The sequence below is a fragment of the Gopherus flavomarginatus genome, chromosome 4 (genome assembly GCF_025201925.1).
Source record: "Gopherus flavomarginatus isolate rGopFla2 chromosome 4, rGopFla2.mat.asm, whole genome shotgun sequence".
NCBI classification, from domain to species: domain Eukaryota; kingdom Metazoa; phylum Chordata; order Testudines; family Testudinidae; genus Gopherus; species Gopherus flavomarginatus.
In genome coordinates this window covers 181,606,551-181,620,466 of record NC_066620.1, presented here as the reverse complement: position 1 = coordinate 181,620,466, position 13,916 = coordinate 181,606,551, and the positions used below count along the sequence as shown (strand labels likewise).

Below are 13,916 nucleotides of genomic sequence, written 5' to 3'. Positions count from 1 at the left end.
CATCTTTCCTGAAATGTAATGCCCAGAACTGGACACAATACTCCAGTTGAGACCTAATCAGCATGGAGGGGAGCAGAAGAATGACTTGAAGTGCCTTGCTTACAACACCCTTGTTAATACATCCCAGAATGATGTAAAAGGGAGTCCTAGAAGTGGATGATGTTTCTCACCCTGTGCCCTTTCAGAAGAGGTTCTCCAGTTTCCTTTGGTATGCCACATGGGATGGCAGATGAGGACGATTGCTATCTTCTACAACTCCAGGTCAGACAACCCTGGAAATGCTTAGGAAAAAAGTAAAAATTAAGCATGTTACTTCATTCTGGAAAACTGTGATTATAAATTACAGTTTGACCTCAAAATCCAATTACTTTGGACTATAAATGGCAGAGGGGCAACTCTAAAAGATGATGGACTAGTAGCCATTTTCCAGCACTTTTTACATAGAGTGGGGCTAACTGTCTGAAAAGTCTAACTGAAGAAATAAGGCTAAAGCCCCAGCAAGTGATGGAGGTAAATTAGAGGTCAAATGAGACTGGAAACACTTAGGAAAAAAATCAGAACCAAGTAATGTGCTTAATTTTGGAAAAATGCAATTATTAAGTAAGGTTTGACATCAAAATCCAGTTATATTGGACTACAAATGATTGTATCTGTCATCACCCATCATGCTCCAATATAGAACCCAACCACTGCAAGCATGGGGTTCAGAAGAAACTTGCCCAGAAGTATGGTAGTACATTATTATTTGCTATGGGTATTGTACACCTTCCTTTGAAGCATCTTGTAGTTGGACCACTTGTCTGATCTGATACGGCTATTCTAATGTTATACATGTTCTAGGCTCTGTGCAGAGGAAAAAGACCCTTACAGCCATTGATAAGCAGAAGTTTCACAGGCCTCACGAACTAAACAACTAGGGACTGGTTCTTGTTTTGAAGAAAGTACTTTCTTCCTAGTTGCAACTGCAAAAGCTGGTTAGGCATTGTTGGCTTAATGGTGACTGCTTGGAGAATCCTGCCCTATCTGGTAACCCTATGCTGCCTACTTCCTCATGGTGGAGTCTTCCCTAGGGTAACTATTCTAGTGAGAATGACGTGGGGACACACAGAGCATGCTTTATGCAGTGCTAATGCAGTTCAAACTTCCATAGAAAACTTTTGTTGAATAAAGATGACATCGTAGGCATCACTTTCAAGCACAAGCTCCTTAACAGAACATTAAAATCTTGGGTTTGGATGCTTCAGGTGGCATGTAAGTGTGTGAAACAGATATTTGCCTAATATCTAAGGGTCTGTATAAGCATCCAAATGTCATATTTGGATGACCTGTTAAAGAGCCCATGTTGAAAAATGTGGTCCCCTATTATCTATAAAAGAGATGATGTACATCTAATGTGACTGTGTGTGTCCACTCCTGCAGACTCCAATCCTGAATAAGGCCTCTGGGCAGTACCACATTCTGAATTTGTATAGTACAGTTTTGAAAATTTTTAAATGAAGTTTAATATTTTAAAGGTAAAACAGAGGCACTGCAAGAACAAACTAGGTGGCATTTCCAGCAAGAAGGTATCACTTTTCTTTTGAAAAAGGATAAAATTTTTTGAGCCTCACACCTTTCAGTCTGTGTTTCACACACACCCCCAGTCATTGCCCACTTCTTCCCATTCACATCATCACACATTCTTCCAGGATGCCCCTTCCATGATGCCACACCCTGAGTCAATCTGTCATTTCCCCATCCTCTTCTCCTAAATCCCTTTTGAAAGCACACTGCTTTGAGGATATCAAAGTATTTACTACATAATAAATATGAAAAATTAAGTAGAAGTAACAAGACACACTAGTCATCACTGCTCAGTCTCCAGCTTCTGTTGCATGCCTTTCCTTAGCCTTAGTTTATGTAGAACCTTATCCTGCAAAGACTTAAGCATATGCATAACTCTATGGATTGTTGTCTTGTTCTGTGTTTGTACAATGTCTAGCACAATAGGGTCTTGGTCTATGACTGGGGGTCCAAGGCAGGGGCTGCAAAGCATCATTTAAAGTATGTGTGGGGAGTCATAGATTTGTTCCCACACCTGACTTTCCTCTTCCTCTCCCAGGCACCATCTGCCCAGCCAGCAACCCTGATCCTCCTGGCCCGTGATGCCATACACTCACTGTTTCCAAATGTCAGTGAATGGTATTGCAACCTGGTGCAAGAGGTAACAGCACCACCCAGGTCTGGCCAGGCCAAAAAGTGGGTTGGGGCATAGCCTGAGCTCCCCCACCTACCCCTGGCTTCAGAGTCTATGCTCCTTGATTCTAGCATAATATAAGTAATAAACAATGAACTATGAGTAGTCCTATTTGACTTGGACATAAGGGAATTCTTCATGTGTGTAGCTATTCATGTATGTAATTTTTTGCAGGATTGGCACCTTAGATCCCAGTTCAGCCAGATACTTAGGCCTGTGCTAAACTTCAAGAACATGAGTAATCCTATTGACATCTATGTGGCTTGGGGGTAACAAAGGCTGCAAGGTACAAGGACCAAAAAATTGTTGCATAATACATTGTTCAGATCAAAAGTAAACATGCCTGTGTCGCTTTGATGCTGTTTGAACTACTCGCTTGAAGTTAGACACTAATTTAAGCATTTTGATGAATCAGGACCTTAGACTGTAAATCTTTCATGACCTTAGATTGTGACCCTTTACCCTATTTCTAAAGTGTCTAGCACATTGCTGGCATAATATTTGGTCATATGATATAAAGATACGAAAATAAATGAATCTGTTTCTACTGACTATTTTTAATTAAGTACTTTATACAACTATTTTAAACTGGAAAAACTCCCTCGATGTTCTAGTAGTGAGATTCAGAATTCCCATGATTCTTTCTGATTTAGCCAACAGAGCTTACAATGGGGACTATTGCTTAACCAGAGGTATAAACTAATAAGAACTGAGAAGCATTGAATTTAGAGAGAGAAAAGACCTATTGGGTTATGTAGACCACTCCCCTGCCATTGTAGGATTGCTCCCTATAGTATAACCTGCAGTGCTTTGTTTGGTCCAGTTATAAATGACTTGAGTAATGTGGCTTTGCTAATCTCAGAAGAAATTATATCACAGTCTAATAGATCACATCATTAGGAATTGTTTCCTGATATTCAACCTTAGTATTCCTTTGCTTAATTTATTCTCATTACTCCTAGCAACACCCTTTAGGATACCCTAAACAATTGCTCTCCCTCCTTGGTTTTTTGAACCATCAAGTACATGAAGAAGGTTATCATGTTCTCCCTCAGTTATTTTCTCTGTGTTTAGCCCTTTTAATCTTTTCCTATAAGCTATTCCCTCCAGTCCCTTAATTGTTTTTATTGCTTTTCACTGAATTGTCTCCAATTTGTTGATACTGCGGTGGGGCTGCTCCTTCTCACTGATGTCAATAACAAAATGGAAAGCACACATCCCTCAGTAAATAACAAGCCATAATCTTTCTAGTTTTGGATACAGATTGGTGAACCAGTTCAAATAAATGCAGACCCTCTCCTATACATTTCCTCATTGTTATAAGCAAAATATTTCATTGAGATGCTGAAATATGTTAAATATGTTTTCATTTAAAGCTTCTGTCTGAATCTAGAATTAAGAGTGTCAAATGGTTGGAGAAGAGGTTGTTATCATGGTATTTCTGGCCAGAAGCAGTAGTTCTGGAAATCTCGTGACAGTCTTTCCTCATGAGAGTCCCAGACCAATAGTGCACTCTGAAGAAGTTTGTTTAGCCAGATAGACCTTTGATGAACTGCTGAAGTTTAACATACTTATCCAAAATGAAGTTGCAACATGAAACTTTTGAAGATCTTTCATCCTTAATACATGCACTATTCTAGCCATGGTATCACCAAAATAAATGTGAGTGGCTGTTACCAAGCTGCTCTGTTATGTGTCTTGTGGGTCTCTCATTTTCAGAAGACTGGATAAATATAGCATCAGCCAAACTAGGGAAATTCATGAAAAATGTTCCTTCCAATGTGTCAGTGGTAACAATATTTACTTTCATGAGTATCAGTCATCTTAAGTTTGTGTTTTTTACAGAGAAAAGACTACTTTTTTTTTTAGGAAATATACTTTGCCATGTAGGTTAAGCTGGGGGGGATTAATTTCAGATACAACGGAAGGTACCATAAACTGTTTAACCTTTGCCTAACATACTACCTACTATGTCTAGCAAACACTCAGTTTCTGGGCTGCTGAATGTACCTTCTACTTCCTGAAATCTATGTCCAAGTGAGCAGACATTGGAAATGGGCAAAGCTTTCTGTCCAGTACAAAAGGAGTTAAGGCTAAGTAAAGGGCTGGGCAGGAAAGGAATCTAGACAGAACAGCTTTACACAGAGAGCAGCTAATATGTGCAACAAACTGTCAAGGACAGCAGAAAGAGCAACTTGTATAAATAATTTAAACCCAGACTAGGCAAATATTCAGAGTGGGGTATATTGTGGAGGTATAATTGCTAACTGGGAGAAGAAGGTGGACTCCTGAGCTTATTGGCCCCTTTTTGTTCTAAAATATCCTACAGTCTATTATTTTGCAGTCTGCCACATCTCTTAATTTTTAGTTTTGAGCTGGAGTTTTTAAAGCTTGCATAAGAATTAACTGTACAGCACAGTCTGGAATGTGGCTCTGTCGTGCAATTTGGCTTTATGATTCATTCATTTTTTCCAAACTTTATTTTTCCAGAGTTGGTCTTGGGTTGGCATTCTCATCCTTGCAAAAAAACACAGGGCTGAGTGGAAGGAATATAAATGCTCCACTGGAGCCAGACTCAAGCTGGGACAGTTGCTGTCAATATCCTGAAGCTCAGACACATTGACAGGAGGATGGGGGAGGTGCTCTGCGGTGCCGCAGATACCAGGAATGCCTTGTTTGGAGAGTAAAGGATTAGATTTATATATAAAATACAGAGAGAGAGAGAGAGAGAGAGATTCAGCAGCACGGTAGTTTCTTGGTTCAGTGAAATACAGCTGCAGGAAACGATCATCAGCAGCTTTGCAGCATAGATATGGAAAAATGTACTTAAAAAAAAATCTAGCAAATGAAATTGGAGGGTACAATTTACCAAATATAGCATTGTTCTTTTGTATGTAAGGGAAGTAGAAGGACATTTTCAGTTGACGTGATTCGTTTTTGGTTTTTTCTTTAGTGCATAATTTATGACAACGAATTTAAAATACTGCTCTTGTTAAACCACTCCTGCAACGGATGGGAAAAGCAGAAATCCTTGCAAACGCACCAAAGGGCACAAATTATCCTATTAATCTAGCTATGAAACAACTTTGATTTTCATGTCTACTTCCCGTGCCTTATTCTTCTCTCTCGTGATATGACGATGTAGCCCTATAAAACTAATAATCCCGTGTGGTTTGCAGAGTTCTGTGCCACAGCAGTGTCTATGATAATCTTAGGGTGTTATTTTTTATTCCAGGGTGACCACATCCCCCTAGAGAACAGTTCTCGCTCACACACGCTGTAGCCAGGCTGTAGGCGCTCAGCCTTGCTCTCGTGTAGCCAGGAAAATACAAGCTACCATATTTTCTTTTTTAGCAGACTGTAATAGCAGATTCCTCCTATTCTTTGCTCCACAGAACATCCGATGCAGTGTCCAATCAGCTGAAAAAGTTGCACAGACGTCATTAGCTCTGTGTGTGTGTGTGTGTGTGTATGTGTGTGTGTCTGCGCACAGCCAGCTGCAGCTGCTTTGCTGAGTGGAACCTCCATTAGAGCAGCTCTATTGATTTCTGATTCACACTGCAGCATCGGGGGTAGAATGCAGGAAAGAGCAAGTCTCAGAAACAGGAATTAACTGAAGGCATCTCTGTCTGTGTATGTGTATAAATGTAATATGTACAGAGCTGAAGCTATAGCTTTGCTACCGCAGTACTTGCCTAAGAGAAGTCTCACTCACACAATAGAGAGAGCATATGAAGAGCAAACTGAAGCCCTCATAACACAACAAAGCTGGCCAACTTTAAAATATTAGGCGTGTATTAATATTCTTAATGCTGGAAAAAATCTGATTGCCCCAGAACAGTGTTTTTGTAGTCAGCTGAACGGTGACATTTAAAATGTGCAGTTCAATTCTTCTTTTTCTCAATACATCCAATTTGCTGCATTGGGGAGTTTTCCTAGAATGGTTGCTCAGGCGGGATTTTTCCTAAATACATTTCATATAGGGTTGCAGACCGATGCTTTTTCATGTGCTGCTAGGCATGCTTTGCGATGTAGATAGGATTGCAGGGGAAGGGATACAGAAATGATTTTTTTCCCCTAAAAGCTCCCTTTCAGGATATTGGACTGTGCCTAGATGGAGTTTCCCCCTCTCCCCAAGATCTGTTTTCTACCTAATAGCTGGAAATAATTTATAGCTCCATGTTCATAGGTTGTCTTGGGTTTTTCAGCATATTTGAGGAGAAATTCCCTGCGAAGACAGTGTGTCTTTTCACAATAACTGCATGTCAGTCTGGCAGACTATAACTGTGAGCAATACATAATTAAGGGGGGAGGGGAAAGCCAGCACTGGGGGAGGGGGAAGGGACGATGGTAATACCTTTAAAAATGAAAGGCAGTAAGCCATTATTAGCAAAAGCTATATTGAGCATGCTTGCCAGACAGGCAGCTCAGCTCTAGTTCCGCCCAGACATGTGCCTTGCCATTTTCATTTTAATCAGGCTGCTCAGGATGGCTGCTGATTCATTTTGCGGGGTGGCCCCCTGGGAGCCAAGGTGGAAGCCTGAGGAGAACTGCTATTGCATCAATGCAGCACTCCACATCAGAGACAGGGTGGGGAGAAAGGCACCAGCAGCAGAGCGAGTTCGCAATATCAGCCTCGCTATTAATATATACGCATCCCTGTAAAACCCCATCACCCCCCCCCCCCAAAATCATCCAATAAAACAATTAGCACGGGGGGGGGGGGGAATCTCTCCTGATTATTCCTTCCAACTGTGTCTCAGAATTTGCTCGAGCTGCCATTTCTTTTCACAATCCCTTATTTTGTTTTTGTTTTACATCAGCCACCAACGCGGTCCATTTCTCTATTTACCTGGTAACGACTTGGGGGTGGGCTACCTGGTTTAGCTGGAGACTTTGATTTGTGGGATTGACAACCTTATTATGCAGTGAGCTTATTATTGATATAATTCTGCTCTCGGTTGCCATGACCACCTTGTGAGAGACATTCAATTTTCTCTCTTCCATCATCATTATCTATGAGGCCATCTGTTGTGGAAAATGAATTCAGCCTCATTTGCATGACTGATAAGCAAATTTTTTTTATCTATTTAACAGAAGGTCATATGCCGGGGATTTGGAGCTGGTGAAAAAAAAAGGTGGGGGGGAAGCATATCGAGAGGATGAGTGGGAGTGCGTGCATTAGAGGATGTATGTGGAAGTAAAACAGATCCCTCAGGCCTGCTAGCCTATCGTGCTGCATTTGTCATTCCTGCCAGGGCGACATTTTCCCCCCTAAGCTTCTGCACACTAAGGAGAGTGAGAGAGCTTTTTCCCTGCAGTCTTCTTGAAGCCCCCCTGATTTTTACTCAGTGTTGGTGGGTGTATTTAATTTTTTTTTTTAATCCCTGGAACCTGGGGTATCTTTTCAGTGTTCAGTGAAGAAAAAAAGCAGCCTTTTCTGGGTCTCTGTGGTATGCTTCTTACTCCTCATCCTTTCAAAGTTGTCGTGAGCCAGGGCTGTTTCTTAACCATGCTGAAATGTCGTTCTTGTGGTTAGTTTGTAATACTTAATGGTGTAGGTGAGGGCTGTATTTTATGCAGGGAGCTGATTCTAGGAGGGTGGCTATTGTTTTTTGCAGTTCAATAGTTTATACTATCCATTGTTTGCTCTTTTCAAGTTCTTGCAGTGTTGCTGTGCAGATGCGATTGTGTTGAACTATAGGCTAGTTAGTAATATACTGAAGTCTGATTTCAGTGCACAAGAATGTGTTGCTGCATTAAGCATGTTGTTTATATAAACTTGCTGCATGTTGTATAGTACTTTTGATACGAAGATCCTGAGACGACAACTTCTGATACCCATAAAATACTTGAGAATTACAGATATTCAAACACATTCAAATAAAAGATGCTAAATTGCTATGCTTTTTACACAAAATATGTCTTGAAGGCACAGTGACAGAAAAATAATGGATTTATACTTTTAAGGTAATATTCACATAAAAGTTGCATTTTAAAGATAACTTTCTTAAATATTTCAAATCTACAATAGTTTGACGTGGTATACTATTCCTAACATAGAACCAGCTTTGCAAATAATGTTGATTCATTTAATATACCGTGTTGAAATCTTCATCCTCCCATACTTCAGTTTAAAAATAGTTCAGATAAGGACAGCTTGAAGAAAATATTGTATAATATCTATATAAACTTGGTGAAAATTATAAATATTAATCACTGAAAAGCAGCTGAACATTGTAAAAAAAAAAGGAATCAGAAGTAATTAAAACTTACTCTTTAAGCAGATTCTCTTCCTGTACTTGTATTTGTAACTAGATAAGATTAAACTCATAGAACAAAAGCAAGTCATTTTTTTCCTCTATAATGAACACTGTACACAACCTCAGGTAGACGAACTACCACCCAAAGTTTTGTTGCTTTTGTTTTTAGCGTTCATTTCCACAGAAGTGTTTGTAAGCTTAGTTTGTTTTTGTTTTTTAATTACAAATGTTTCACACGGCTGACAATACTGTTGCTTTAAAAGGCAGAAAGTGAATTATGCAGCATTCCCTTGTTTGCTAATAAACAAAATTGCATTTCAGTTATTTGCCATTTGCGAAGAAGCTTATTTCTAAATTTAATGCTGCATAATAACTCCTTGTAACACTGAAATGATCCTGGGCGCTGAATTTCAGATGAAAAGAAGTTTCACTCGTATTCAGGTCAGTTACAATATGGCAGATCTCTGACTTGGCCACAGAAAGGAAGTTCCACTAAATTATTTAATTAAAATTATTCTTATTTTTGTTATAAGAACCAGTTTCCAATAGACCCACTAGTAGATTATCATGATAACATGTGACTAATATTTTAAAAGGTGCTGTTCCTCTCTCCAAAAATGTATCTTGTACCATAGATTCTTAAAGGGAATGACATTTATTCTGTATATGCCTTATTTATCATGCATATTCTATTTGTGGCGGACATTCGATTACAAAACTAATTTCACACTCAAAGTTGAATACAACGTAGCTCTGATAGTTTGGGTAGATTGTTTGAAATGATAGTTTCCTCAGTGGACTTCCACTGAAAGTAACAGAAAAGTAACACGATCCTGTTTATTAGCAGACTGTCTTGTAGCATGAACAGGTTGAGGTCTTTTTATTTTTTTCCTCTTGAATTGTTAGGATCTTCCAAAGAGAAATGGGTAAACTTCTGAAAAAGCCTAAGAGACAGCACAATTGGTTCTCTCTCCCTGACCCCAAAAAGTTAATTACCAAGCTTGGTTGGATTCCTCCTTGCCACCCTGACATTTGACTACTGCTAATTCACTGATTAATCTCATTAATGTGATTATAGTAGGATTTGGAGTTGGCTGCCATTGTTCAGCAGACAGAGCTATTCAGCCCGAGCACTTGCCACCTCATTCAGTTTTGCTGTGATTTTTCAAAGGCTGGTTGAGTGAGCTATTGTGAAAGAGATTTCTCTGCCTTTCCCTTTCAGCACCAGGAGCTGTCCGCTGCAAATAGCAATTACATTCAGCACTGACTGACTTCCTACTAGTTTACTGGCAATGTGAAAATGACTTACTTTCATCACCTTAATGATTCTGCTCATTGAGGTAAAAGCAAGAGACGCCTTTATGCTTTATAATTAAACAATATGAAGATGGCTGGGGTAAAAATATAAAATCTGTGCTCTTTAATGCTTCTTTCTTTCATTTTAAAAGCTGTCCTTGCGTGCATTTTGTTTAGTTTGTGAAATCAACATAATACTGTAGTTTAAATAGTACTTCCTTGCATCCATACAATTTTACTATCAAGATATAATGGCATTACAGGTGTTGTTATATTCAATAATGCCTCTTCAAAGTATTCCACAATGAGTTAATGCCACTAGTTTTCCTCCTTTTTACACGAATAAACATATATAGTATCAAGCTTAATTCTTCAACATTATGACTGCCCTCGCTGGCACTAGCATAGATGGAAGCTTCCCTGAATTGCAAACCCCAGTTTTCAGGAGTTTGACATTGCTAAGCACTGTTTGACTGAAACTTAGTCTAAAAGATCTCCTGTTAGTGAATACATAATATAAACGACTTAGCCTGTTTTCGGTTGCAATAAAAATACAATCGTTTTCTGGTTTGAGATTTCTAAATCAGACTAGGCATGATTTGTTTAAAATTAGTATTAGTTTAAAACATGGTATTAGTGCACGATCTGCTGCTATGCAGTTTGGTATGTGACTTTTATTATGTAAAAGTTATATTGCTATCAGTTAATTGGCTACTGCGCATGCGCAGTTAACTTCTTTTGTCACATTTTTTCCGTTCCTGTTCTTTATGAACATGGCTCTATATTCAGAATTGAAGCCACGCATTAAACTATGTTGTGTCAAGGATTGGTCATTACTTCAAATAAACTATTGCGAATCATTAAAATAAGAATCCTTTTACATTAAAAGTGCATCGCTGAAGAGCAGTTAAGCTATTAAATAATGCATGTAAAATATCCAAGTAGCCAGTAACACAATAGATTCCAACGATTCCTCTGCAGCCACTACAGGCCATTGGATGGCTAATGCCTATTTTCAAAATTCTCCAAATACAACGCCACAGAACCTACTTTAACTTGTTGTGGGGTTACTGTAAAGCCGAGTTTCACACAGTTCTTAACAGTGTACGTCAGTGAAAACCTGCTCTTAAGAATAAATCTTTTCCTGTCACCTGCCTCCTCTCCTGCCCTACCCCCCGTCCAGGAGTACTTTCACCCGCAATTGTTTTAGAAGGCTGTACCTTTAATAAAGGACATAGAGAGGGCTGTATAGGAACAGGTTCTTGGTGACAGTCTAATTAAGGCTGCTGGTTGCTCCCCGCCCTTTCTAAGAAATACAGGACTTTAATTCCAGCCTAACAGTAGTAAGTTTGTCTCGTGCATGAGTTATGCTTCCGGTAGCTTGCAATAAACTACCACCAGTGAGAAAGTCAATGAAATGGTAGGTTTTCCAGTATAGGTCAGTTGAAATTAGTTCACTTAGCATAGCTTTCAGAAAGAATACAGTGCTCTCTCGTTAACGCCGCGTAACATCTCCTCCCCCGACCCCCACCCTGAAGAGGCCCAGGCTGTGGGAGGGGGAGGCATCCCAGACCATTAACACAATACTCTCACGTCTTAAGGAGGATAATTAGGCCAATGAATCACCAGTCTCCCAGGTTATTTTCCACACTAGTCTTTTTGTGCGTGTGTGCAAATGCTTCTAATTTATGCTGCTAACTCTGGGCTCCATCCTGCTCCCATGGGGTGGTTTTGGTACTGGCTTCCATAGCAGCAGGGCTCGGCCCTTTCTTTGCGCCAGCTCGAAACCTGAACAAGAATGTGAGCTCTTTGCCAGGTGCAAACGTTTCCCAGCCATTGCAGTTTGTAAACACCTGTCAGGAGATATGTGCCTCAGCCTCATGCTAATACCATGTGGACACGGTACATGTGAACATATGGACAAAGTAAGGTGGCATGTCAACTTGTGGCATATGAAAGAGGACAGGTTTTTTGTCGGGTTGGGTTTGTTCCTCTCCCCCTCTCCCAGGAAGAGGAAGCTACCGTAAAATACTGAACCCAAAAGTGATCTCAAACAACAGAAGCATATACAGGCTGTTTTTGGTGACTACCCTTTGGCAGGTGTTTTTACATTTTGATTATTTTAAATGGTGGCTTAAAAAACCCAAAGCCACCCTGCTGCTGCATAAAGCAGCAGACATGGTAGCTAGCACTCGCTTTCCGCCTTAGAGGTCAGGAGAGGCGTTTCTCCTTGAGAAGCTGTCTCTGCTTCCTCTTTACTTTATGGAACAGCTTTCACTGTCTCGGCGTCTGCCCCTGCGTGTCACACCTGCATTGCTCGAGCTCTGCGAATGTTTTCCCCATGGGTGCTCCCAGAGTGTTGCCCGTTCTAGACGCTGGCGTCACGAGGAGTCCTGGGAGTGTAGGTAGATGTAATCGGAGATGACAGAAAAGAATTACAGAAAATATAGGTGTGTGTGTGTGTTGGGGAGGGGAGAGACACACAAATCCTTGCATCCTCCCAATTAATGCAAGCGATGGTTTCGCTTTTGCTAGCATGTTCCTCATTCTGTTTGCTGTGATTTAGCCCCCTTTCTAAAACCCCTCTCCCTTGTCAAAGTTTGTCATCTCTGTGGCTGTGGAGCAGCTCGGATGGCTCAAGATGCCAAGGGCTACTTACACACAGATAGGCTCCCCCCCCCCTTCAGACTGCAGCGTGATTTCTGGCAAGGCTGGATGAGAAGGGAATTGTAACCTCTGTAGCAACCAACATGTCTGGTCTCAACACGTCAGCCAGCAAACTCGGGCTTTAGAGGGATTACCTCTGAGGTTTGCGGGGGGGGGGAGAAGGTGTTTCTTGAGATTTACCCTTTTGGTGTTCAGTCCCTGCTGCTGAAACAGTGGGCAGCATGGTCCCCCTCTGCAAGTCTGCAGTGGTTTATCAGCAGTGGTGCTGCTTGCAGAGAAGAGAGCATCACTGTAGGCAGCAAACTAACAGGGTGGAGGAACCAGGGGGATTGCAATGAATACCATGGCAATGAAGAGGGCAACCAAATCAACCTGCGTCCATGTGCGCCTGTTCATACGAAAAATAGCTGCTTGGCAGAAATTGATTCTGAAGGACGGCTTTTGCCTGGTAGCTGCTGACAATTTTACTGAGAGGTGCTCTACTTCTCTTTATATTGTATGGAGGGCAGGGTGCAGCAGGGAAGCCTAGGCTCCCAGCTGCTAGACTTGCAACCAAGCCCCTTTGAGTATTTAAGGTGAGCTGCAGTTTCTTTACTGTCGTTTTGGTTTGACTTTGTGTAAAGAGCGCTGCAGTTCTACCTAGGTCACAAATTATCAGCCTAGTACGAAAATGGCATTTTTAGGGGACAGATTTAAAGGGAGCTTTTACCCTCCTGATAACCTCATTCAGGTCCCCTGCCCCATATTTCGAGCGTTATACAGAAGTGAAGCTTATTACCATGTTGGGGGAGGGGAAGAGGGTTGAAAAAGGCTGTGTTAGGACAGTGAGTGTTGGAAAGGGGGTAGGGGAGTGTACTAATTTGAGTGTCCCTTTGAGTGAAAAAGACCCTCTCCTTGATAATACAGCTCATTTACTAGCCTGAGTCAGCCAGAGCTACAAAATCAACCTGCTTTTACTGGCAACATTTTTGTGAAAACCACATGCAAATTTAGTCTTTTGTATATGAGATCTTGTTTACATTTGGTCTGTTTGTCAAATGAAAGTTTCCTTGATCAAGTTTATATCAGTGGTAGAACCTTGGTAATCTTTCCAGCTAGAAATAGTTTGTTTCTTTTGTTTTAAAAGAGAGAATATGGTGCTAGCTGGTAAACGAGGCTTCAGAAATTTGAGTTAACTCTATACACACTGGAAGGTTGTTTTAGTGGCAAGCAAATAACATATTTATTTTTAATCATTTTAAAAACCATAAGCATTTAAAAGTGTACAGTTTTGCTGAATTTTTCTAAGATTTCTTTTACCCAAGCTCCATTTTGCCATAGGATCAGTGCTAGAGGAGGTATTTTTAGATGTATCACCTACTCCGTATCTGTTAACAGTCTGGTATTTTCTGTTCCCATCTATTACATTAAATACAACACTGCACATGATACACATTCTGTTCCAGAGATTTAGG

The 13,916-nt window shown here is 40.5% G+C and overlaps 1 protein-coding gene across 18 annotated transcripts in view; it reads left to right on the top strand.

Moving 5' to 3' along the window:
* The window catches only part of MYT1L (myelin transcription factor 1 like), a 525,010-nt gene that overhangs the window by 12,845 nt on the left and 498,249 nt on the right, over positions 1 to 13,916 (top strand). For 13 of the 18 annotated variants that reach the window (XR_007774015.1, XM_050950645.1, XM_050950647.1 and 10 more), the window contains exon 1: positions 7,389 to 7,593. The exons of 1 other annotated variant lie outside the window; for it this stretch is intronic. The gene's annotated coding sequence lies outside the window, so the exon portion shown is untranslated. 4 more of the 18 variants (XM_050950632.1, XM_050950634.1, XM_050950636.1 and 1 more) reach the window with 4 other exon arrangements.